The sequence below is a fragment of the Myotis daubentonii genome, chromosome 8 (genome assembly GCF_963259705.1).
Source record: "Myotis daubentonii chromosome 8, mMyoDau2.1, whole genome shotgun sequence".
In the NCBI taxonomy this organism is placed as follows: domain Eukaryota; kingdom Metazoa; phylum Chordata; class Mammalia; order Chiroptera; family Vespertilionidae; genus Myotis; species Myotis daubentonii.
In genome coordinates, this window is record NC_081847.1 from 6,998,653 (window position 1) to 7,024,716 (window position 26,064).

At 52.9% G+C, this 26,064-nt stretch overlaps 1 pseudogene; it reads right to left on the minus strand.

Annotated features, from left to right (window-relative positions):
* Positions 1-1,500: 1,500 nt before the first annotated feature.
* Positions 1,501-2,117, minus strand: LOC132240216 (transcription factor BTF3-like; annotated as a pseudogene).
* Positions 2,118-26,064: the final 23,947 nt, after the last annotated feature.

Genomic DNA, 26,064 nt, shown 5'->3' on the forward strand with positions numbered 1-26,064 from the left:
ACCCCCTGCCAGTGCCGCGCCGCCCTCTGGTGGTTAGTGCATGTCATAGCGAGCAGTCGAACTTCCCATCAAACTCCTGGTTGAACAATTTGCATATTAGATTTTTATTATATAGGATTATAAAGAAGAAAGAGTATTAAATTATCTTTTCATTCAAAGTGACAACAAAAGGGTATTAAACACAAACATAAGCTAGCAGAACTTCAGTTCCCACAATTAAGGAGATGGCTTTTTTTCCAAAAAGTCACCAAGTACCTGATTAATATAACATAATATATAACCATTTTAATAATTTATAGAACTTTTGCTTCTAGGCAAATACAAAAAAAACTTTTCCCCTTTTAACAGACTGAAAAAGGACCAAACAAATTCTGTATTAGTTTACTTTAGATTCATATATTTTATTAAATGCACTAGAGGCCTGGTGCATGAAATTCATGCAGGGGGCGGGGCCCTCAGCCCAGCCTGTGCCCTCTCACAATCAGAGACCCTTTGGGGGATGTTGGGCCTAAACTGGCAGTAGGACATCCCTCTCACAATCCAGGATGCTGCATGCACCAGTGACCACACTTTTCATACAGGTGAAAGGCATCTTGCTTTTGTATGGGCAGCTACATTTTTGTGCCCTGATTATAAAAAGTAGTACATAACATGATCCTTTTGAGGCAGTAGTACCATTTCCCCCATCTTATGGGTGGAAAAACTGAAGCAGAGAGAAGTTAAGTAATTGGCTTTGTCACACAGTTATTATAAGTGTCAGAATCAGGGCTGACCACAAAATGTGCAAGCCAGAGTCCATGCATGTCATCGCTGCATCATCCTGTTTTTTCAGTGTTAGAGTAGCCTTGCCAGGTTTTTAAATCTAAGAGACTGTTCCCAATATATAGGGTAGGGTCCCTAGGCCTGGCTGGCGATCAGCACCATCTGTGGGGCAACCAGCAGGCAGAGCAATGGGGGGCCCCCACTGGCACCTGCCTCGGCTGGTGGCTGGCACTGCCAGCTGGCCGCCCTCCCCCCCCCCCGCCCCCATCATTCGGCCAGTCGTTCCACCATTCAGTCAATTTGCATATTGGGGTTTTATGAAATAGGATTATTCCAATTACCTATATGTTTCTTTTTGCTTCTTTCCGCTATATAATTTTTTTCAACTTGTGCAGACCTACAATTTTCCTAATCCCCTTCTGATTATTTTTCTTCTTCACTCATTCAGAAATAACCAACTTTATTTTTCTACATGATCCTACCATGTTAAGTCTTAAATAAAATTCCATCAAAGATTATGTCATATTACATGCCATGATTAACTTTCTACAAACAACTGCTTTCTGTGTATAAATCAGTGTCAATGACATAAAAAATAAACCTGTACTAGGCAGAGAACTTTATTAACCTGTTTCAAACTTTATTCCCAAGATTCTTCAGCTTAATTAGCTGCAAAGAATGATTTATATATAAGCAAAAACTGAAAAGAGTGGCGTTGGGCTAAAACATATTATCAGATCCATAAATAAAATTTGAAAAAGCAGTCATAATATAAAATAGCAGCTCCCAGAAACTTCTTCAAGTTTCTCTTCTTCAGAAGTTGACTCAGTTCAGTTTGCTTCATTCTTGGAAGCCTCATCAAATCCTCCACGAGATCTGCAACTTCGTCATCATCATCCTCTCCACACACAGACTGGGCAGAGCTTCAGTCAGTCTCCTTAACCGTCAGACTGCCTGCCGAGCTGGTTTAAGACGTGGGGTAGCCCTGCTGTCGGCTGCCCTGTCTCAGCAATGCCTGTCATGGTGAAAGTGTTTGCTGCCAGCGATGCCTGAGCTCTAGGGTTGTTAAAGTGGACCACTGCTCCTTGGTTTGTAAGCATATTTGCCTCTTTAATACCAGAGATACTGTTTACCCCTGACTTCTTTAAGGAGAACTGACGTTGCTTACCGTCTGCTGTAGCTGTTCTGCGAACCCCCTTCTTTCTCTGAGCAGTTCCTTTCCCACCCATGCGCACTGTGCCTGCAGTTTGGCAAGTTTCTCTTGGTTCATGATAGTTTCTTTCATCTTGTTGGAGAGGAAATGGGGCCACATGAAGGACTAGAGCTGACGCTTAGGGGGTCTAAGGCAGACCAGCTGAGAACCAGAAATAACCAACTTTAGAGCCACCTATTTTCAATGCTAGATTACCAAAACCATATCATTTCTTTCCAATTTAATTAGAATTCTTAATTCTTAGAAACTTTGACCTTTTTGGTGACAAGTAAGTAATTAACATTCCTCAGATTAGCAATACATTCACATTTTTAAGAGCTATCTATAATAAAAAAATCATAATATGCTAATTTCACCATACGTACTTCCGGACAACCTTCTGGACAAAGCCAAGGCTGCAAGGAAAGCCCGGGTCCCAGGTGACAGAGGGAAGTTGGTGCCGGCAGCTGGGGGAAGGAAGGCCTACTCTTGCATGAATTTCATGCATCAGGCCTCTAGTATTCAAATAAAATCCAAGTCATATTCATTAATAGATTCAAATCCGTCCTCTAGATTCTCTGTAATAAGAAGCCAAACATAGGCAAACTCAGGTTATTTAGTATTTCAGTATCTTGGTACCTAGATATTTAATCATTTTTACTATTTAACCCAGCAGACTCCCAAGTTTTAAGTTACCAAAAACTTTGGAAAAACTATGTTTAAGTATATATAATTATTACTAAAAAGCTTTATCAAAAACCCTTCATTTTAGTTACATCTATTTATTATGTCACTAGAGGCCCTGTGCACGAATTTGTGCATGGGATGGGTCCAGTTGGCCTCACTCCCAATTGGGTTGGGGGGGCCAATCAGGGATGGGGCCAGCCAGGGAGGGGGGTGCCCAGGCGGTTGGCGGGCTGGCCCTGCCCAGAGGTCAAACTCCAGTGAAGTCCCAGTGGAGGGGACAAATTTGCATATTATCCTTTCATTATATAGGACTAGAGTCCTGGTGCACAAAAATTTGTGCACTCAGGAGGGTCCCTCAGCCTGGCCTGTGCCCTCTCGCAGTCTGGGACCCCTTAGGGAATGACCATCTGCTGGCTAGGCCTATTATCTGGGGGAATGGGCCTAAGCTGGCTGTCAGACATGCCTCTGTCAGCCCGGGAGCCCTTGGGGGATGTCCACTTGCCAGTGGGGAGCAGGCCTAGCTGCAGTTGGACATCCTTAGTGCTGCTGAGGAGGCAGGAGAGGCTCCCACCACCACCTCTGTACTGGCAGCTGTCAGCCTGGCTTGTGGCTGAGCAGAGCTCCCCCTGTGGGAGTGCACTGACCAACAGGGGACAGCTCCTGTATTGAGAATCTGCCCCCTGGTGGTCAGTGTGTGTCATAGTGACCAGTGATCCCCAGTCGCTCTGCTGTTAGGGTCAATTTGCATATTACCCTTTTATTATATTGGATAGAGGCCTGGTCACGGGTCGGGGCCGGCTGGTTTGCCCTGAAGGGTGTCCCAGATGAGGGTGAGGGTCCCGCTGGGGTGCCTGGCCAGCCTGGGTGAGTGGCTAATGGTTGTTTGCAGGCTGGCCACAGCCCCTTCAGGGTGGGGGTCTCCCCTGGGGTGCCTGGCCATCCTGGGTGAGGGGCTGATGGCTGTTTGCAGGCTGGTCACAGCCCCCAGCCACCCAAGCTCCCAGTGGAAGCAGGTATCTGGGATTTATTTTTCTTCTATAATTGAAACTTTCTTGCCTTTTGCGGAGGCCACAGCTGGCCAGGGCAGGTGGGAAGCTTGGCTTCCTCCATTGCCAGGGCAACCAAGCCTCCTGCTTGCTCCAGCTCCGTGGCTGCCGGCCGCCATCTTGGTTGGGTTAATTTGCATACAATCGCTCTGATTGGCTGGTGGGCATGGCTTGGGCATAGCAAAGGTACAGTCAATTAGCATCTTTGTCTTTTATTAGTGTATACTAGAGGCCCGGTGCACAAAAATTTGTGCACTGGCAGGGGTGAGGGGGAGTGTCCCTCAGCCCCACTTGTGTCCTCTCACAGTTTGGGAACCCTTGGGAGATAATGACCTGCTGGCATAGGCCCGCTCCTGGGTGGCAGAGAGCAGGCCCAATCCCTAGGTGCCTGCCCTGCAGCCCCTGGTCAGGCTCAGAGCAGGGCCGATTGGGGAGTTGGGGTGTCGCACCCTGTCATGCACAGAGCAGGGCGGATGGGGAGGTTGTGATGCCACCCCAGTCACGCTTAGGGTAGGGCCGATCAGGGGGTTGGGGCACCGCCCCCTGTCACACTCAAGGCAGGGTCAATGGGGAGGTTGCGGTGCCACCCCCTGTCACGCACAGAGCAGGGTGGATCAGGGGGTTGTGACACCACCCCTGTCACATACAGAGCTGGCTGATCAGGGGGTTGGGGCGCTGCCCCCTGTCACGCAAAGAGCAGGGCCCATCACGGGGTTGGGGCTCCGTACCCTGTCATACAGAGCAGGGCCGATCAGGGGGTTGGGGAGCTCCCCCCTGTCATGCACAGAGTAGGGCCGATAGGGGAGTTGGAGCACCGCCCCCTGTCACACACAGAGCAGGGCTGATCAGGGGGTTGGGGCACTCGCCCCTGTCACACTCAGGGCAGGGCCGATGGGGAGGTTGCAGCTCCACCCTGTCACACACAGAGCAGGGCCCATGGGGGGGTTGGGGCACCGCGCCCTGTCACACACAGAGCAGAGCCGATCAGGAGAATGGGAGCTCCCCCCTATCAGGCACAGAGCAAGGCCAATCAGGGGGTTGGGGCACCTTCTCCTGTCATGAACAGAGCAGGGCGGATAGGGAAGTTGTGGCCTTGCCCCCTGTCACACACAGAGCCCCAGGGCAATCAGGGCGTTTGGGCCCTGCCCCCTGTCACGCTGCTCCAGGGGACAGAAGGCCTCGTGGCTCTGCTGATCCCAGTGCTGGGCCTTGCTGCTCCACTGATCCCAGTGCTGGGAGGCTCTGCTGATCCCAGGACGGGAGGTCTCGCGGCTTCTTTGATTCCAGTGCTAGGAGGCCTCGCTGCTCCACTGATCTCGGTTCTGGGAGGCCTCGTGGCTCCCCTTGACACCAGGGCAGTGAGGCCTCGCTGCTCTGCTGATCCCGGTGCTGGGAGGCTCTGCTGATCCCAGGCTGGGAGGTCTCGCGGCTCTGCTGATCCCAGGTTCGGGAGGCCTCGCGGCTCCACTGATCCTGGGGCATGAGGCCTCGTGGCTCCACTGATCCCAGTACTGGGAGGCATATTACTCTTTTACTATATAGGATAGAGGCCTGGTGCATGGGTGGGGGCTCGCTGGTTTGTCCTGAAGGGTGTCCCGGATCAAGGTGGGGGTCCCGCTTGGGTGCCTGGCCAGCCTGGATGAGGGGATGATGGCTGTTTGCAGCTGGTCACACCCCCTTCAGGGTGGGGGTCCCCGCTGGGGTGCCTGGCAAGTCTGGGTGAGGGGCTGAGGGCTGTTTTCAGGCTGGCGGCTGACTGAAGTTCCCAACCTCTCCTTTTTTTCTTTTTTCTTTTTATTCTGGGATTTATTTACCTTCTATGGCTGTCACTGGAGCTGAAAGCCAGCTTTAGCTCTGAGGCTCGGCTCCAGCTCTGAGACCTCGGCTGCTGAAAGCAGGTATCTGGGCTTTGTTTAGCTTCTATAATTGAAACACTGTTGCAACTCCAGCTCTGAGGCCCGGCTGGCTGAAAGCAGGTTTCTGGGGATTGTTTAGCTTCTATAATTGCAACATAGTTGCTTAGAGTGCAGCTCAGAGCTGGGCGGCAGCAGGCGGGGAACCTTGGCTTCCTCCATCACTGGAGCAAGCAAGCCTCCTGTTTGCTTCAGCTGCCTGGCTGCTGGCCGCCATTTTGGTTGGCAGTTAATTTGCGTATTGCCCTGATTAACCAATGGGAAACATGTCAGAGGTACGGTTAGTTACCATGTTTGTCTATTATTAGATAGGATAAGAACTCTATGAGATTTCAAAGCCAATTATTACTACCCAAGGCATTTTCCTGACAAATTTCATAACAGGGATAACATGACCTTGACCACTTTTAGGGGGCTGGAGAAAGGAAGGGAGAGAAGGGAGATATCAGGCCCCCCACAGTTTGTTCTCAGGACCACAGCAACTCCCTAGCCTCCAGCGGCTTTCATGTGAAAGTACTTTTTCTCTCTACAAAGTGGGAGTGGCTCCTGCTGCTGCTTATGCAGCTGCTGGAGGGCACTTCTGCAGCTCCACCCTTGCAGGAGAGAGACTTGAGGGTTTAGATCAGGGGTGGACAAACTTTTTGACTCGAGGGCCACAATGGGTTCTTAAACTGGACCGGAGGGCCGGAACAAAAGCATGGATGGAGTGTTTGTGTGAACTAATATAAATTCAAAGTAAACATCATTACATAAAAGGGTACGGTCTTTTTTTTTTTTTTTTTTTAGTTTTATTCATTTCAAATGGGCTGGATCCAGCCCGCGGGCCATAGTTTGCCCACCGCTGGTTTAGATGGTTTGTTTCCCATATTTTTCTTTCTGAGTAGAATCCTTATGATGTACCAATGTGAAATCTTGCATATAAGAAGGGATCTTATCCTATTTCAAAACAGAAACAAAAGCAACCTCTAATGTAAATAGATGCGTGCTCTCAAAAGGAGGGACTGGGACATTAGCCTTACAATCTTATCTCCCACACACCCAGTACAGCAGATGACCTGCGGTCCGAGTGGTCCAGAGTCCACACAGCAGAGACAGAGGATTCTCTGACTTCATAAAACGGCAAAGAGCAAACTAAGTCCCCCAAAGATAAGGGAGCAACCAAAGTTACATTATAGACAGACAAGAACTCTCACTAGCTAAGCGTTTCAGGCAGCTGATGCCTTGAGAGGGAGAGTAGGAAGGTCCCCGAGACAAAGAACTCTTGGCAGCTGCTGGGAAGTTCCTGCCTTCCCTGCCACAGGTTCTGCCTGCCACATGCAGCTGGGGGCCCCAGCAAAGTGGGATATGCCCCATCTTTAAACAAATTAAACCAAGCAACAAAGAGACACAAAACAACACTCAACAGAGACTTTTATATGCAGAATTTACAGGCAAGAGCTTTCTACCAATGCTCCTTGTCTGTCCAGTCACAGAAACATCAGCATTCCCTGTGTTAAAAAAACAAAAACAACAACCAAAAACACCCACTGAAGCAGAGCAATGTCTCTTGTGCCAGAGCGGAGCAGGCTAAGGGCTCGGAACCTAGGCAAGGACTGCTGGAGGTCTCTTGTCACCCACAGCTGATCAGGCTCGCCCAGAGGAGAGGCAGTAAGTGCTTCTCGCGTCATACAAAATGCTTGATGCTGGGGTCCAACCCCAGCAGGTCCAGGGGTTCCCAAAGGTGTAGACGAGTCGGCGAAGAAGGAATGACATGAAGACGGCGTTCAGTTGATCAGCAGCCTAGCCAGGATCTCCAGCGAAGTTCTGTTCAGGATCTCCAGCCAGGTTCTGTGTCCATGTTCTCTTGCTAGGTTCTCCAGGTTCTCCAGCCAGGTTCAGTCACCAGGTTCTAGTCAGGTTCTCTTGCCATGTTCTATCCAGGTTCTGTAGCCAGGTTCTGTCTCTAGGTTCTTCAGCCAGGTTCTCTCGCTAGGTTCTGTCTCTAGGTTCTGTCTCTAGTTTCTGTCCAGGATCTTTTGCCATGTTCTCTCACTAGGTTCTGTCTCTAGGTTCTGTGTCTAGGTTCTGTCTCTAGGTTCCGTGGCCAGTTTCTGTCCAGGATCTTTTGCCATGTTCTCTCCAGCGAAGTTCTTCTGTCTCTAGGTTCTGTGTAGGTTCTGTGTCTAGGTTCTGTGTCCTGTTGACTTGTTACATCTGTATTTATACCAGTTGATTCCAATCCTATCAATCTCTATTCCAAAGGTTAGGGCGTTTCTTATCTCCATTCCAGGGAGTAAAGATTATGTAGCTTAAGCATGATTGTTCGTAGTTAAAGTGATTAATTACCTGCCTGGCACTTAGTTAAGGGGTTTTATTCCCTCCCTAACTTCAGGGGAAAATCCCTACTTGGGGAAACAACCTTTCTCAGAGAGGTGACCTTGGTTAAAACACATAGTGCCAAGAAGGTGAGCAAACATATTAAGAACAGTATGCCATATATGCCAGGTCCCTTGAAACAGCAAGGATGGACCGGCTCCCAGCAGCTTGATTCAACTTAAGTGACAGTGTTGTGGCAGAATGCACGGAAACGATCAGCTAGCACTCTGAGGGAGGAAAGTTTAACCTTTATTTCACAGATCTGCTGGCCCAGGGGAATTCCAATCCAAAGCCTGGACTGAACTCGTGGGGAGGCTCTGACCCATCTATCTCCTCCTGTGTCAGCCCCTGAGGGTCCCCGCAGCTCCACCCGTCAGTCTTGGCGGGGCCCTGGGGGTAGGCTCTGCAGCTCCTCTTGTGTCAGTCACAGTGGGGAAGTAAGTCTACAGTTTTAACCAGACACTGAACTAGGTTGTGAGCCCCCCCTCCCCTTTTTCTTTTTCAAAAGGACGGGAACTGGGGGGCTGAATGGGACTACACAAGAACATTCCCGGCAGAGCTGCACATTTTTAAAAAGTCCCGATTTCAGCCCCAAGTACCCCAGTCCAGGCAGCAAGTGGGGTCCTGGGTACTCACCCCAGAGGAGTCCCCACCTTGTGGTCTCACCAGAGTCACCAGAAAATGAAACTGGACCACAAATGGGTCCGGGCTGCCTGTCACTACTTGAGCCAATTAAGCAGAAACAGGATAGAGTCATGTATGAGCATTTATCCAATAATGCCCTGGGGGGGGGGAGGGAGATATCTGTAATACTATCAGCAATGAAAATTATTAAAAAATAATAATCCTGCCGGCAATATGGCAGAGCAGCAGGCCATCCATGCAAATCTGCTCTGATTCCTCCTCCTAGCCGGCTGATTACAGAGGGATAAGGAAGAAAGGCTGTGAGCAAAGGGGAAGGGGAGAGAGGGGCTGCAGGTTCTTGGTCCCTGTGTCTCCTTTCAGGATCTTGAAGTCTGATAACAAGGTAGTTAATTTTCAATGGCGCTGAAAACAGCCCCACCCATTGCTGGGACTGGCGAATGGTCAGCATTCCTGAGGCAAACGCCGCCCTCGGGGTCCAGGCACAGCAACCAAATCAAAGTGTCTCCTCCCCTTTGTTCTCAAAATGTGTTTTCTTTTCTGAGCAATGGACCCATCTGGGCCCCCAGGTGTCTCTTATCTTCCCACAGCTCTGTCCTTCTCCTTGCAGCACGTCCTCCAGGGTCTAGGGAAGGCTCCTCCCATAGTGAGGAAGGCGAACGGCCATCACACACTGTGTCCTGTTCCTATGTGTGCCTGTGCCCCTCCCCCTCAGTCTGAAGCAAGTTACTCCACCTTCCCGAGCCGCAGTTTCCTCACATGTAAAATGAGGGCGTTATCACGCCCACTCCTAGCGAAGCTGTGAGTATTCGATGAATGGACTACGGACGCCGAGCTCGGCTCAGCGTTGGTTGTGCGTGATTGCTGCTTCATCGTGTCACACTCTTATCGGTGATGCATCCTCAGAAAAAGTCAGGACATCCCCCACTATAATTTTAAGTAGTAAATGCCCTCACATCTTACCGAGATGTACACGTTACCTGAGTACACACACGTGTGCATGCGCACGGACAGGCTGCCAACACTCACAAAGCAGGTCACCCAGCCTCGTCTTCGGATTCCCTGAGGACTATCGATAAAGCTTTACTCCCCATTGGCTTCCTCCTCTCACATGCGACCCTCTAATGTGCCTGGAGACCAGCTCCCCTGCTGCTCCGAACGGCCCAGCTCTCTTCTCAGCCCTGAAGAAATTCCCCGGAGGTGTGGACAGTCTTGGAGTCCATGAGCCTGGAAAGGTGTTGGCTAAAGCCGCTGGGGATCAAGACCCAGGCGGCTGTAGAGTCACATCTAAGCTCTCCTGTCCCTTGTCCCAAACAAGGCCTCCGTCTGTTTCCCAGGCCCCAACATCCCCCCCCAACCTCCCTGTCCGAGGAAAGCCCGGGGAAAGCCTTGCTGGAGCTGGGGCCTGGGGCCACCTCCCGCTCTCAGGTGGACGGATGGCCTTGGACGTGAGGTGCAGAGAGTCATTCTGACTCCATGGCTTCAAGCCCCTGTGAGTTACATGCTTTGGAGAGAAAACGTCCTTATCCACGAAATGAGGGTAACACTCTCCCCATCTCCAAGGGCTGTCTGAGGATTCAGTGGGACAGCGTTTTCAGATCCTGTGTGGGGGCTGGCACATGGTCACCCTGAAATAAATGGCAGTGACTAGGACTAGCTTTAGGTCACATGGAGCTTCACATGAAAGGAGGTCCCCCCAGCTCTGAGCTGGGTGAGGCCAGGGAACTCTGAGCAGGAGTTGTTTCCAGGGGGAGCTTCCCTGGGGCCACTGGACCCTCTCGGCTGCCAGGTGGTGACAATGTTATGGAGAAAAATAAAGGAATAGGGGCAGATGGCATGGTGGTGTGTGTGTGGGGGGGGGGGGGGCGCGGGGGGTTCGTGCAATTTAAACGTCGTTAGATAAAGTCTCAAAGAGAAGGCCATAGCTGTGTGAAGATATAAAGAAAACGAAAGTGTAACCCATTGGAGTAGCACCGAGTCTCTTTCAAGCAGAGGAAACAGCCGTGCAAAGGTCCTGAGGCAGGAATAGAGGCGGCAGGGGGGCTGGAGTTGGGGAAGCGAGGCAGAGTGTGCAAAGAGAGGCAGGTGGCGTGGGCCCTAGGCCATGGCCAAGACTTCATGAGATGTGGGTTCCTGGGAGGGTCATGGGTAGAGGAGACAGGACTTCCCTTGCATCTTAACAGGATCCCTCTGGCTACTGAGATGATAGGCTAGAGGGCCAGGCAGGCCCAGGGAGCCTAGGAAGAGACAGTTTAATAACCAGGATGAGAAATGGCGCATTTGGATGGAAATTGGACCACGGTGGGATCTTCTGAAAGAAGTGCTCATATTCAGAATCTATTTGCTGACAAAGTCGGAGCCAAGTGAATGTGGGGAGCAGGGCAAGGGGGACCCCGCTTTCCATCCCTGAGCTCCAAGTCAGGGCCACTGTGTGTTTGGCCCCTGTGAGCATGTCCCCTTCTGCCATCATGGTGAGGGCCACGGGGGGCAGATGGGGGAAGGACAGGGCTCGGCAGATGCTCCCAGGATTGGCCACAAGGGTGTTAAAGCTGGCAGAGGACAGGCCCTTGGACTTGAGGGGACAAGCTATTGGTTGGCAAGGTTCTTAGCTGAGCAGGAGCCAGCACCCCCTGGCTGATGCTGGCTGGTGAGCAGGGTAAACAGCGATTCAAAGGCTTCCCGCTGAGCAGGGCAGGACAGGGCAGGGCCGCGGAGGCCTGCAGCTGCCTGAAGTCATCACCTCTCCCGCAGAGGCTGGGACTCAGGGGGTCGGGAAAGGCATGTGGGGGCAGGTGCTCAGTGTTATTTCAGCTGAAGGTGAGAGGGACCGGGCACAGACAGCACAGGGAGAGGCAGGGGAGCTTATCCTGCTGGTGGGTCGGGTGTGGGGTCGGGCTCTCCACATGCCAAGGGGCCTGGGCTTCGGTTCTGGGGGAGGGGGGACAGGAAAGGGCATCCGCTGCCCGAGGGGCCAGTGTGGCATTTGTGCAAAAACTCCTTGGAGTGAGGTGGCCTTTCCGCGTGTCCAGGTCCCTGGGAAGCAAGTGTTTGGGGAAGCGCCAAGAGTGAGTATTCATACATAATCGGGGAGAGAACGAGAGGAAGGAGGAAAGGGCGTTAGGGACCAGAAAGGGGGAGGGAGGGTCAGACAGAGGCGAGACCGGCACTGGGCACTGTGCCGCTGCCGGGCCCGCCCACCAACAGGGACTGAGCGTCTACGCGGAGGCAGGCACTGGTCCAGCCACAGGGGCCCCCCTGCTTGGCCCCCAGCCTGGAACGTTCTCTCCTCCTGTCCGCATCTCAGGGATCCTACCAGGCCTGAGGACAAGCTGAGCCTCCGTTCCCTGCCCTGGGGACATGCATTGCCACCAGGGACAGTCCCACCCCAGGGGGCGAGTGGCAGTGTCTGGAGACATTTTTAGGTCAAGACTCTGCATTGAGAGGGTAGAAATCAAGGACTCCTCTGAGGATCTGCAAAGCCCAGAGGTCCCCCCTTCACAGATGTTGGTGTGGAGGCTCAGAGGCCCTGGTGCTGAGGGTGGTGATTGGTGAGCATGTCGGGTGGCAGCCTATCGACATCACCACTGCCTACTTACTGGGCGCTCTTTAAAAGCCAGGTGCTGTCCACACCTTCTGCCGCCTGCAGGAAGACCTGGAGATAGCCCATTAGACAGGTGAGGGCACCGAGGGGATGCCCCGGGCCTTGTGGGATGGGAGGGCCCAGGAGGCAGAGGGGGTGGAGGTCTCCCTGCAGTGAGTCAGGGCTGTGGCCGCTGGTGGTTTCCTTCACAGACTGATGGCAACTGGGATTGTTGCCCGCCTGTCCGGGCTGACTCACTGAACAGTGACAGAGACCTGAGGGCAGAGACCAGTCTGGTTTACCCATCATGGTTGGGTCCCCATTACCTGGAGCAGCCAGCCACCTGTCGGACCCTGAGGAACCGTCTGCAGGATAAATGAATTGAGGCAAAAACACCCCCAGGGGATCCCCAGAGTCACATCCATGTATCAACCGCTCCCCTTGAGTTTGGGCAGAACCCGTGACTTGCTTCTTGCCAACAGAATGTGACCAAAGATGAGGGGTGTCTCTCCCTGACCAGGTTATCTTATATAGGCCTCCCTCCATCTGAGCAGGCTGAGGCTCCTGCTGGCCTTGGAGAAGCAGCCACCTTGTGAATGGTCTATAGAGTCGGTCGGTGGCAAGAAACTGTGGGTGCTGACAACCAGTAGGCAGTGGAGCCCAGTCCTCCAACAGCAAGGAGAGGAACGCTGCTGCCAACCATGACAACGAGCTTGGAAGCAGACAGGAGCTCAGTCAAGCTTCCGCGTGAGAAGGCAGCCCAGCTGGCCCGTGACTGCAGGTTTTTGAGACCCTGTGTAAGACCCAGCTTAGCCATGCCCGCTCTCCTGATCCGTGGAAACTGTGGGGTAGTCAATGTGTTTTAAGCCACTAAGTTAGTGATAACATGTCATACAGCAATAAAAAATGAATACAATTATAATGAGAAATAATGGATATAAATGTTACATGTACACACCAGCAGACCTTCACTGGATGCTATCATTGTTATTATATTAGTTTACTCATCCATCCATCCACCTATCCACCCATCCACCCATCCATTCACCCATCTACCCATCTACCCTTCCTTCCTTCCTTCCTTCCTTCCTTCCTTCCTTCCTTCCTTCCTTCCTTCCTTCCTCCCTTCCTTCCTTCCTTCCACCCATCCATTCACCCATCTACCCATCTACCCACCCATCTATCTATCCATCCATCCACCCATCCACCACCTATCCATCCATTCACCCACCCACTCATCCATCCACCCATCCATAAACCCATCTATTCATCCATCCATCCATTTTTTCCTCCCTCCTTCCATCCATCCACCCATCCATTCACCCATCTACCCATTTACCCACCCATCTATCTATCCATCCATCCACCCATCCACCACCTATCCATCCATTCACCCACCCACTCATCCATCCACCCATTCATAAACCCATCTACTCATCCATCCATCCATTTTTCCCTCCTTCCTTCCATCCATCCACCCATCCATTCACCCATCTACCCATTTACCCACCCATCCATCCATCCATCCATCCATCCATCCATCCATCCATCCACCCACCCATCCACTCCTCCCTCCCTCCTGCAGAGTGAGGGTTACCAAGGGGAAGGTCTGTATCCTGCAGAAGTGCTGACACTTTGAGCAGCCACACCTGGAATCCCCGGGGTGCATGGGCTCCATCTGGGGGTGTCCTTTGTCTGCACATTATAGGAGATTGTAAACTTTGGCCAGCTTTGAGAAGGCATGAAGGCTCTTACCATCTAAATCTGATCTCAGGGAAACTAAACATGTGTGTGTTTATCTATGAAGCTAATCAAGAACAGGGTGGGCGAGACCCCCAGTATTGCTCTCCCTCCCACCCACTTGGACGCAAGCCCTGAGTGGCTGTAGGGTGTGAGTGGGGGAACAGGGAGCTTCTGCAATGGGTCCAGATCTCTGAACGGCCATCAGTGGGGTGACCAGACACAGATGTCAAATATCTACAGCAAACGCAAGACTATTTACGTACAATTTAGCAGAAGTGAGCCATCCTACAGACATAAACATTTTAATCAGAGTGACAATTTATTCAAACAATTTGACAATACTCACACATGCTGAACAGATGGGCTGGGGCAGGGGCCCAGCGAGAGCGCTGGTGGGGGGTGAGGGGGCCCTGGCTGAGACTGGTTGGCCTGCTGGGAGGGGCAGAGGGGAAAGTAAGGGGCTTCTTGCTCCTTCCTGCCAGCAGATAGGTTCCTGGAATGACCCTAGGTTCCCACTTCCAGGGCAACCTACCTATACTTTGATGTCCCAAACTGCTGGAGATGTGAGGGAAATTCTGAATTGGGGGAGCCATTCGTTTATTCATTCATCTCTTTGGAGAATTTGCTGAGTGCCTATTATGGGCCAGGCACTGTGCCAGATGCTGCGCTGTGTGCATACATGTATATATATGTGTGTATACACACGTGCACATGTATGTATGTGTGTGCATGTGAATGTATGTGGAGCCAAATCCATTACTAATACCTTCTGCTTTCTGCATTTGGAGCCCACAGTGTTCTGAGCCTGGCCCCAGGACCAGGATTTTGGTCAAGTGGTTTGGGAGGTGCCCCCAGGAAGCTCCTGTGGGGGTGGGGCAGACACAGCACGTTAATAATTGAGGAGCTGGGCTTTGTCCTTCGCTTCCTTCTGCCTGCCATTGGCTGAGGGCTGCTCCAGGGGTTAACACCGGCCCTTCCTAACTGCCCCCCCCCCCCGCCCACCCCTGCCCCCGGGCTGAGACTGAAGGTCCAGCCGTGGCTCGTGGTAGGCACACTGGGCAGGGGGTGTCCTGGGCTCTAGCAGGACACCGACGGGGCCGGCTGCAACTGTGGAGCTCACGGGTGATGCTTTCTCAGCTACGTCACTCGGCGGAATACATTGATTGTAGTCCAGCTGGGGAAACCGAGGCCGCAGAGGTAGAATGGCTTACCCCCAGTTGCCAGTTGGTTAGCGGTGAGGCCGAGAGTGGCCCCTCTGTTTTCTGAGCTCCCACCGCTGCCCCCTCCATGGGCATTCTATTGTGGTCAGCCTGTCCTGGGACATTTAAAGAGAAATTAGTTCTCAATAAAAACTTGTCAGTGGGCAATTCCTGATATTCAGGTTGTCAGCTGCCCCACTGGTGGACTTAACCAGAATGTCTGCTCCCATGAGACTTTTGATGCCAATTTGGGGATCACCGTGTCACCCTGAGCCAACATGCAACCCCTTGGCCTTTTGGAGCAATTGTTTCTTTCCCCCCAGCTTCTGGCAGAGACAGAGCTGTGGCCTCATCTCTTCACACCCACACCCCTCTCCTCGTCAAAGCCCGCTGGCCAGGACAGGGTCTTCCCAACCAATCTGGGGCTGTTCCCTCGTTTCCAAAAAACCCATGGAGGGCATTTGGACTTGGTGACAAAACCTGAGGCCCAACTGTAAGCTCCTCTCACAGGTGACAAGGGCCAGTGTGCACATGGCGCTCTGGATGTGCCCCCACCGCCTTGCCCAGCGCAGCGTCGCTGCGGTCCCAGAGTGGCCTGAGTGTGGATCTTCCCGGCTTCCCCGGTCTCTCCCAACCCCCTCATCTCACTGCAGGAGGTGACGTCAGAGGACAGCTGGTCTCTGGTTCTTGAGTCTTTAGATCTTAAGGGACGGGGCTGCTCAAGGAGCACAAACCAGACGAAGGGCCTCATCTGACGAGGTCCTGGACTCTGAGCTGATGCTGTCCTGGGTGAGACCCCGTGGTCTGGGGAGGGTTTCTTCTGAGTGTGGGAGGGTTAGGGTTGCTATGGCCAGAAGGTAGTCTACAACCAGTGCCAGTTCCCAAGACGACCACCTTGCCACATCCCACCCCTTACGTCTTCTGACCATTGGATGGGACACTCCTCCCATTGGGTGTGGAGTCTTGCCCTTGCCCTTGCACCTGGGCAGAAGTGTACACCCGCCCCCATGAGCAGAGCACCACAGAAGTGATGCCACGTGGCTTCCAAGGAGAAGTCATTCAAGTGCCATGTGCTTTTAACAGTGACCTTGGACCGCTCACTCACTCCTCAAGACCTGCCACGTGCCGTGAGGAAGTGGAGTCATTCCCAGTCCGAAAGCCTGGGTGGGGAGAGTCGGGGGTCAATGGTGTAGCCCTGCGTTGCTTCAAGCACAAATGGGACGACGAGTTAAGAACTGTCCATACTTCTCCAACATCCTCGCCTCTCCCCTTCTTCCTTCCAGCAGCGTGGGAGGCCCTAAGACTGGAATTGTGCTAGATTAGTAAACATGCCCTTTAATTAGTAGTTTCTCCCTTATTCTTTGGGATTTCTACAGCCTTTTTCAAAAGAAAAATTGATGAATTTTGTACAGCTGATATAAATCAGATAGAAATAATGCTGATTTCACAGGTTAGCAATTATAAGTAGGTGTTTAAACATTTGGTACTAAATTATGTTGTTTCAAGGTCATTAAAATTAAAATCTAAAAGCCATTTTCTGGTGAATTATCCATTTATTTTATACTATTCTCTGTAACTGACATATACAACTCCATAGTTGGGAATTTAACCAATAAATCAATTTGCTACTCATCAACCGAGAAACTCTATTCTGAGAACCCCATCAGGAACTGGGGAATTAAAAATATGTAAAGTCGCCCTTGCTGGTTTGGCTCAGTGGATAGAGCGTCGGCCTGCGGACTGAAGGGTCCCAGGTTCGATTCTGGTCAAGGGCATGTACCTGGGTTGCGGGCACATCCCCAGTAGGGGGCGTGCAAGAGGCAGCTGAATGGATGTTTCTCTCTCATTGATGTTTCTAACTCACTATCCCTCTCCCTCTCCCTTCCTCTCTGTAAAAAAATCAATATATTTTTAAAAAATATGTAAAGTAATGGCCTTTGTCCTCAGTCGACTTCATGTTTTCCCTTAATGATGCACTTGATCTGGCTTCGTCCTCAAAAGAATCGTAATTATTTTCAGGGATTCTAGGTGCATTTGACATTGCATGATGGAAAAATGACAAGTTGCCTATAAAGGAAATTTTATGCCTTTTCACATTAAAAGAAACACATTTACATTTATAGTGATTTTCACAAGAAAACTGTGTGTGTGTTGTTGCAATCAGAGGTTATCATTGTAATTTGTCAAATGTATAATGAGTCCATTTAAAAAATTAAACAAAAATGTTTGAATACATCACTTTTCCACTGGGTCAAGATACGCAGTGAGGTAGAAGGAAGGGCCCTCCCCTCTGGCTCCGGGCCCCTCCCCCTGGAGGCCGGCACTGCCAGCAGTTACCGACGCTACTGACCACGATTCCGGCCTCGCCACGTGTGCGTGGCTCTTCTACACAAAAGAGAACAAACTATTCACAGGCTTTGCTCTGGCCTTTTTTCCCCCCCACTTCCGATCAGTATGTAAGGAACAAGGAATTTCTTTCCTTTTTTGACTGCATACGATTCTATTGATAATTTATTGAATCTATCACTGATGAATAGTTAGGTTGTTTCCTGTCTTTTGCTGTTACAGTGATAACCTTGAACCTAATGTTATTGTACGTACCTGTGCAGGGTATAGCCATAAGCTAACGTCCTAAAACTGTAATTGGGACTGAATGCAGGGGAAGTCGCACTGGCTTCTTGGATGTGGCACCGGGGGGCTGACTGTCTTCACTCAGCCCATTGATGCAAATGCTCCTCTTCCAGAGACACCCTCCCCGCCCCTCCTCCCCCTAGAAACAGGTATTACCACTGCCTGGGCATCCCTTCGCCCGGTCAAGCGGACACAAAATTAACCACACACCCCCATTGTCTTAACAGCTTGGCATACGCCTTCTCCCCAGTCTGTCCCAATACTGGTGCGTAGCGGATCGGAGAAGCGTGACAGAGACTGGGGTGAAAGTCATCAGCCTAGACTTTTCTTTCCGGCAATGATAAATTCAACGGGGACGGTGGCCAGGAGTTACTGCGCGGCCACAGCGCGGGGCTGTCGCCTGTGAGGAGCAAGCGCTGACCAGCTGGCCTCTCCTCTGAGCAGGGCTGGGCTGCACCCCTGCCTCTGCCCCGGGGTTTCTGAATGCAGACTCTCCCCAGTTTATCTCCAAAGAGAATCACCAGTTGCCCACGCCCCCCTCCCCAAACTAGTGGAATGGTTTTGCAATTTAATTTAATCACCCACTGAGTTTCCAAAATTAATTTCCTGTTAGGAATAAATATTGTACAATGAATTATAAATCAAACCAGGCGGTAATTTACGGAGAAGCTGCAATGAACGTTTTGACTGTTCTTTCTCTGCCGCAAACGGAAGCAGGAGCCTCCACGTCAGGTCTGGACCGATGCTCCCGGGGGAGGCCAGGTCTCCACGGATGTGTGGACAGAGGGCGCTCAGGCCGCCTGCAGGGGAGGGGAGCGGGGGGGAATGTCCCGGATTCAGCTGCTTCCATTCCGTGTGATCGGGTTTGTCCCGCTTTGGGAGCTGTGCGGCCCACTGGGTTGGCCACTGGGTGCAAATGATGATGCAAGGTCCCTGGACACGAAGACACAGGGCCTCCTGGTTGTGCCCGCCATGAGGCGGTGGCAATAATGACATGGAAACGCCCATCCTGCACTCACGTGCGCTGAGGACTGTTCTCGAATTCACACTTATGGACTTACCGGGCCTTCCCTAAGCCCGCAGGGTAGGTTCTAGTATTAGTGGCGTTTCATATTTCAGGGAACAGAGGCTGAGAGCGGAAGTCACATGTCACAGATGACAAGGCAGAGGTGGCCGTGTCCAGGGTGCATGAGGGCCCCGGGTTCCAGAGCCAGGGTCCCAGTCTGCCACACCAGTCCTGACCGCTGCCCACTCTCCTGCCCCCACCCCTGAGGCCAGGCCACTCCCATCCGCCTCCACTTTGACGGCCATCCCGCCCTGAACCGGTCTCCGGCTGCCACGTGTCCCCAGCCCGCCTCCCGACTCCCAGCCCAGGTTCCCCCCCTTCTCCACACACAGGACCGTCTTCCTCCCTTTCTTACCCTCACAAACCAGGAGCCATTGGCAGCATCTCCATCCCGGGGGCCGCCTCCCGTCCGGTGGATGGACCAGCACAATCCCCGGGCTGTGGCTGGCTGGGGGCACAGAGGAGCAGAGCAAATATTTATCTGGGCTGCTCTTGGGTTCGGGTTAGGCCACTGGTCGGCAAACTGCAGCTTTCGAGCCACATGCGGCTCTTTGGCCCCTTGAGTGTGGCTCTTCCACAAAATACCGACTTCTGCGCATGGGCCAGGAAGTTTCAATCGCACTGAACATGCGCGCCCGCACGTGGTATTTTGTGGAAGAGCCACACTCAAGGGGCCAAAGAGCTGGATGTGGCTCACGAGCCGCAGTTTGCCAACCACTAGGTTAGGCTAAAAGCCTTTGTAAAGAGTAGAAATGGAAACGGCCAGATCATTCCCTCCCAGTGGGCAAAGCAGGACGGCCCCTGTGGTGGCGTCTGTGGGGCCTGCTCCAGGGACTGTGGCTCAGCGGACGCTGTTCCGAGGCTGTGGTCTCCCTCGGTGAGGGGAGGGGCATGGGTGTGGTGAGGGTAGGGAGCTGTGATGGGGTGACAAGGACTGGAGAAACTCGGGACCCCAGGTTTTAGTGACATGGAGCTGAGACTTCCCACCTATTGATGAAAGCTTTGGGCAGCTCCATCTCCACTGTTAGCCCCCAAGGGGTCAGGCTTGCAGATTTCAAAACACCCTTTGGGGAAACTCTTTCCTTTGTGATTGTGGAAAAAATACACATAACATAAAATTTATCTTTTTAAGTGTCGGGGTGCAGTGGCGTGAGGCACATTCACACTGCTGTGCAGCCATCACCACCATCCAGCTCCAAAACTTCATCATTTTCCTAAAGGGAAATTCTGCCCCACTAAACACTAACCCCCACCCCAGCCCTGCCCCCACCATCCTCCCCTCTGGGTCCCCAACATGAGGGCAGTCAGACAGCCCGGTCCTCCTGCGGCTGGCTGACTGCACTGAGCACAGGGCCCTCGGGGTCCCTCGTCTGTGGCAGGAAACGTCTGTCCCCCCGAGACGTTAGGCGTCGTCTTCCTGACCGCCCTGCCACGGGCCTGGTGGTGCTGCCGCCACAGCTATGGTCCCACCTGTCCCAGCTGAAAAGACCCCCCCAGGTGGCCGGCTCGCTTAGGGACAGCGCGCTCTCCGGGGCTTTCCCACGTCCTCGAAGCATGAACAGGCCGGGCGCACCACGGACACAGCCCCGTTTATAGGACCGCACACCGGAAGTGAGCCTCTCCCCAGCGATCCCTAGCTCAGGCCACCCCAGCGTTAACTGGCCAGCGTTAAGTGACAACAGCGAAGGTTATGGAACCGTCCTGTGACGCCCAGCCTGCGGCCATCATGGCCTTTCAATGCCTTGTCCTCCCGGGGCTCGCCAGCCGCTCTGGGCAGGGACGCCGTGTTTAGTGGGTTCCGGCGCTGGGCGTGCTTCCCACGTGGCCCCGCTGTGCTCCACGTAGCGGCCCGCGCAGAACAACCGCGAGTCCTGGGGGGCCTCGCCGCGCTGTGGCTCCACCCTGGGTCCCGACAGGCCTGGCCCTGCTGCAGGGGCTGCGCCACTCGCCAGCGCCTGTCTTTTCTTGGCAAAAGTCCTCTCCTTGCAAAGTCCCTCTGGTTGGGACGGAGGGTCACATGCCGACTTTGTCCGGCAGCACTTCTCCCCGTGCCCCCACAGGACACCTGCCCCCCACGGCCCGGGACAGTGAGTCACTGCAGAATTGGCGGCTTCGATCTTTGCCCGGGGGCAGTCTTGGTTCACCAAAGCCTGAGGACCAACAGATTCTCTCACGTTTGAATCTTTTCATAGCAGACGTTGATACTTACATAATTACATAAAAATCCACTTGCATAGAGCTTTTCCTCTTTCTTTTTCTGCCTGTTTCCCTCCCTCCCTTTCTCCCTCCCCACCTCCTTCTCTCCTCCCTCCCTCTGCCTCCCTCCCTCCCTCCCTCCCTCTCTCCCTTCCTTGGAGAGAACTGAAGACCTTGCCCAGAGATGCCAGGACTTTCTGAACAGTTTTGGACAATGTCAATGGCACAGTCTGGGGATGAGCAGGAGGAGACTGCCCCCACCCCCAGGAGCTTGTCCCTCTGCCTCTGTGACCCCTACTCTTCTAAGACCAGTCACTGGAGTGGGGCCCACCCTAACCCTGGATGACCTCAACTGATCCCTCTGCCAGCACCCTACTTGCACATAAAGTCACATTGTGAGGTTCCAATAGACAGAATTTGGGGGGACAGTACACAGCCTAGAATAGCTTTGGTTATTTTTTGTGCTCAGTGCTTTGCAGACATCATCCCACACTCTCCTCCAGGCGCCTTGGGAAGAGGGACAGCGGCTACTGTCCTATTGCAGGCGGCAGGGGGAGCAGCCCTGGGATGTGCCAGCATCTTCGCCTTTGCTTCCAGCTCATCTGAGTTCAAAGAGCGAAGCTGCAGCCAGCCCCAGCCTGACTGTTCTCTCATGCCAGTCCCCCCTCACCCCCCACCCCCAAAGGGACAGGACGATGTGAAGCTGGGCTCCAAAGCGCGCTGTGCTCACAGACTCTGCGGCCAGAACCGTCTTGGTTATAAAACAGATGATGAGCGGCCTGCCGGAGGCCGGCGGGAAAGCAGGAGTGGAGGCCCAGGTCCAGGTTTAGGTGGGTGGGGCCACATAAGCATTTCCAGGCGGGATGTGTGCCTGGTGGCACAAAGGCAGAGACAAGGACGCCGCCCGCCTGTTCCAGGCGCTGGGAGGCTCTTCCTCAGACCCTCCAGAACCTCCTCTCAGCCTGGCACAGACCTCGCCCTTCCCAGGACACAGCAGGTGTTCCCGCTGGCCAGCAGTGACATTCAGCTACGTTGCCTCTCCAGGTGCGTGCTGATGGCGGAGCGATCCAAGGCTGCTCTGAGGCCGGAGCAGAGGGCCTGTTGGGGAAAGTGCGCCAGGGGTGCTACCTGCACCCCCGGGACAGTCGGTTATTCGCACGTGTGCACAGCAGCTGACCCCGAAAGTCTGACCTCGGGGATGCTGGCTCTTTAAGCTTCACGTGCCGGTCCCGTTCACAGCAGGGCCTGCTCTGTCAGCCGCCTGACGAGCGAGCGCCCGTCCTGTCTTCTACCCTGCGCTCCTCCGACTGTGTTCACGGGACCGTTGTTACAGGGGCACGTCCCCGGCCCGGTCCAGGGGTTCTGACTGTGGTCTGGGCGGGGTCACGACACAGCCAAGTGCTGAGCGAGCTTGAAGGAGGCTCAGTCTAGAAGCATCCTGGAGCTCCGGATGATTATGCAAAATTAGAGATTTTCAGGGAGGAGCTAAACCCGTGTTTTCCACAGTGTAGGGCCCTGGTGGAGGGTGAGGTGGTGGAGCGAGCACGTGGCCTTCAATAACGGATTCACAGGGTGTGAAAACGGCCCCCTTTCCATCCCCCGGGGAGGTCAAGGGGAAAGTCCTCTGGCCCTGAGTCTCTTACACCTCCAGACATTGCCTGTCTCCTGTGAACACAGAGGCCCAGCCTCCAAGCCCTCCCAGGCCGCGGCATCTGACTGGACATGGGTCCTATTAGTTGAGAAATAACTATTTCTCAGTAATTCCAAATAACACAGAAATTATTATTTAATAATCACAATAATTTTAAGGTATTCGTGTCTATAGTTACCTTCTATTAATGGCAAGGAACACTAATTTCCACTTATGATGGTGAGACCAAGCTCCCTTTTAGATTAGTTATAGTTTATTAAAAATGGGAGGTGATTTGCAGAAAAATGCAGTCATTGCCTTAGAGCACAGGAGACAGAGGGCCCAAGTGGAGGTGGAGTTTCGGGGCCACGGGAGTTTGCACGAGAAAACGAAGGCCTGGGAGGGGAAGGGCCTGCCCATGACCCCATGGCGTCTGGAGGTGGCCTTTGCTGTCACCTTGGGGCACCCCTTAGGGAGCCCTGAGGAGCCAGTGCTGTGGAGGCCAGTTTCTCAGGAACCTGGGGTTCCGAGCTCTTGAGAATCTTTAACACAGATCCAAACGGAGCATCAGAGTGACCGCCGCATGGGGTGCTGTTGCAAGAAAGGGCTGCACAAATGACTCACCTCTGGGGACCCACGCAGCAGGCAGGCCTCCGCCCAGGGGTCGCCTGAAAGGCGGGGAGGTGGAAGCATTCTTTGGGACTGACACGGGGTTCCACGGTGATCTCACCCCACAACTGAAGGCTTGTTTTTCAAAACTGGGTTTCATTTCGTTTCTAAACTCGGAGCTGGGGTTGTGAGCAGCTTTGTCATCAAAACGAAGATCTGGAACAGCGAGATTCAGCCTCTTCCATCTCATGCACACACAAGCTAACTGCCACAATTCTGCACACACTGGAAGGATACTCGTTGCTGATGGAGTGGGATCCAGGGCGAGCCCCAAAGGTGGTACCGGAACTGGCAAGCAGGAATTCTCCCCTATATAGGCCTGTGAGGGTCCTCGGGCACCCGTCAGCCACGTCATTCTGGCTGCCGTTCTGAAATAGAATTCCCTTTTCTTTCACTTTCTACTCCTTTGTCTTAGAGTGATGTCAAACTATGGGCCATCTGATGCGGGCTTGGGTGAGCCACTTAAAAGCCATTAGGGCGGCTGCTGCTAGAGTACTCCCAGGCGAGGATAAACTGGTAGTCGGACCCAGGCAGAAGGCATTAGGCCCCCGCCAGTAGCAAGACAAAGTCTGACCAACGACTGCATGAGCACTTGGGCCCTGCCTGAACTCCAAAGATCCAAGAGGCAAATTCCTCCCTCTGTTTCTGTTCTCCCCAATGTCCTACGTGATTAAGGACCTCACAGAGGTGTCAGGGGTTGAACCCTAAGACGTGCAGGGACCTCATAGGGAATGCAACTGTAATTAAACTCTGACCTGTCCAGGGAGTGCACATAAGGGCTGGTCACCCAGCACTCTGGGTCCTCAGGGCTGTTTTAGACAGCCAGGGAGAGAAACTGAGGCACGTAATGGGAGAGGATGACCAGAGGCGTCACTTCCCCTGGGAGCTCCCTCCATAAGCAGCACACTTTGACCCACAACACTTGACCCCTCCCGGCCTGTGTCCCCAGTAGGATATTTGGTTAGAGACTCGCTCGCTGCCCTTGCTACCTCCATTGCTCTCCTAGAATGGACGCTCCAGTGGTTTCACATGGGAACCCCCTTTTGTTTGAGCCGCTCCTCGGGGCCGGACCCCACTAAATTAACCTTCAGTCTCCACTGGCTGGTCCCTGTTTACATCATGGGGGCTGGACTCCTCGGATGGCACTAAGGCTGCCTTCCCCACGGTGTCCATGGTGCCCGTGGAGCATGGCTCGTGGCTCTCCAGGGCGATGGGGACCTAGTTCTTTCCTCCCACTCCCAGCATGTGACTCCCATGACCCCGAGCCTTCTGGTGAGCTAAGCAGGCAGCCCCCTGCCATTTCTCCACCTGCCAGGGACAGTGACTCTGTGGCCCCCCATGAGAGGGCATGTTTCCATGTTAGCCTATTCACTACGGTGCTGGATGTCTTGAATCTGCACAGGGGACATAATCTCACAGGGAGGGCCATTCCCCATCCCATGGCCCTGATCGAGCTCCATTTTTTGAGAAGGCCACTGTTTGCAGCCTCCTTTTGGGAGGACCCCGGCAGTTACAAGTCTAGGGTCGGAAGGGCTATTTTGATCCTGGGATGGGGGGGCAGGGAAGACATGGAATTCCACTCCTGCAGACCATCTGCTTGCAGACACCTTAATTCTCATCCTACAGGAAAGGATGCAGGCCCTACAAAAATATACCCCACTGGAGGCATTGCAGGGAGCAGACACGGATTAAATCAAATAGGACCATGGGGCCAGGCTGGTAAGTGTGCACTGCTGGAAGCTAATTCCAGGATGTCATAAATGCAAGAAGTTTCATCAAAAGGTTGATGGAACTTGGGGATTCAGCAGGGCTGAATACATATTACCTGCTGCTGGAATAGCTAAGGGCATTTCCCCACACCTAAAGATTTGCATATATTATTGCCTGTTGCCAGACAGCTGAGGGCATTTTAATCTACATGTTATTGCCTCCTGCTGGCCAAACACCTGAATAGCCAAAGGCAGTTCCCCCAATCTGACAATGCCTACTGTATACAAACCCTTAAACTTTGATATGTATATCTGCTTTGCCTTAGGGCAATTTGTGTTAATAAAGAGTGAGGGGTCCAGAGATTTAGGAGAACTTGGTTTCTATAGCTAAACTCCTCTGGCTCCCCCATGGATTACAAATTTATATTATATTTCTAGTCTCTTTATTAATTTATGCTGCAGTGCCTTCTCCAGATTCCTGAACCCTTCTAGATGCTGGGAAAGACCCCAGGCATTAGTGCACAGTCCGGTAGGTCAGCTCTGTTAGTGGGCACACACTGACAGGTTGGAGCAAACATGGGTACACACGGCTTCCCAAAGAGAGGAGGAAGGGCACCTGGCTCCTGGCCCAGGGTCCCGAGGTCTTGTTGGTAAGCACGACTAGTCCGACAGACCTTCCTCTTTGCACAAAGAGGCATGAACTGCTTCTGGACACTGGGGAAGGGAAGTGGTCTCTCCACACTCTTTGACCAGAAGGTTGGGCCCCTGATAGCAAAGGGAAAGCTCATGGAGGGTGCTGGGCATCTTTCTGGGTGTTTCTCATCTTTCTGTGGGAAGCGCATCTTCCACACCCTGTGCAGACAGCCCTTGGGGCTGCATCTTTAAACACTGAGATTCCTTTGACCCCCAGACTTTACAGAAGAAATGCCTGATTTTCTTCTGCACCCAGGCATGACCCCAATATAAACTGGCAGATGGGGAAAGTTGGCCCTCAGCATTTGCTCCAAAGCGACCTCAAAGAAGGGCCTGTCCTGCTCTGGATCC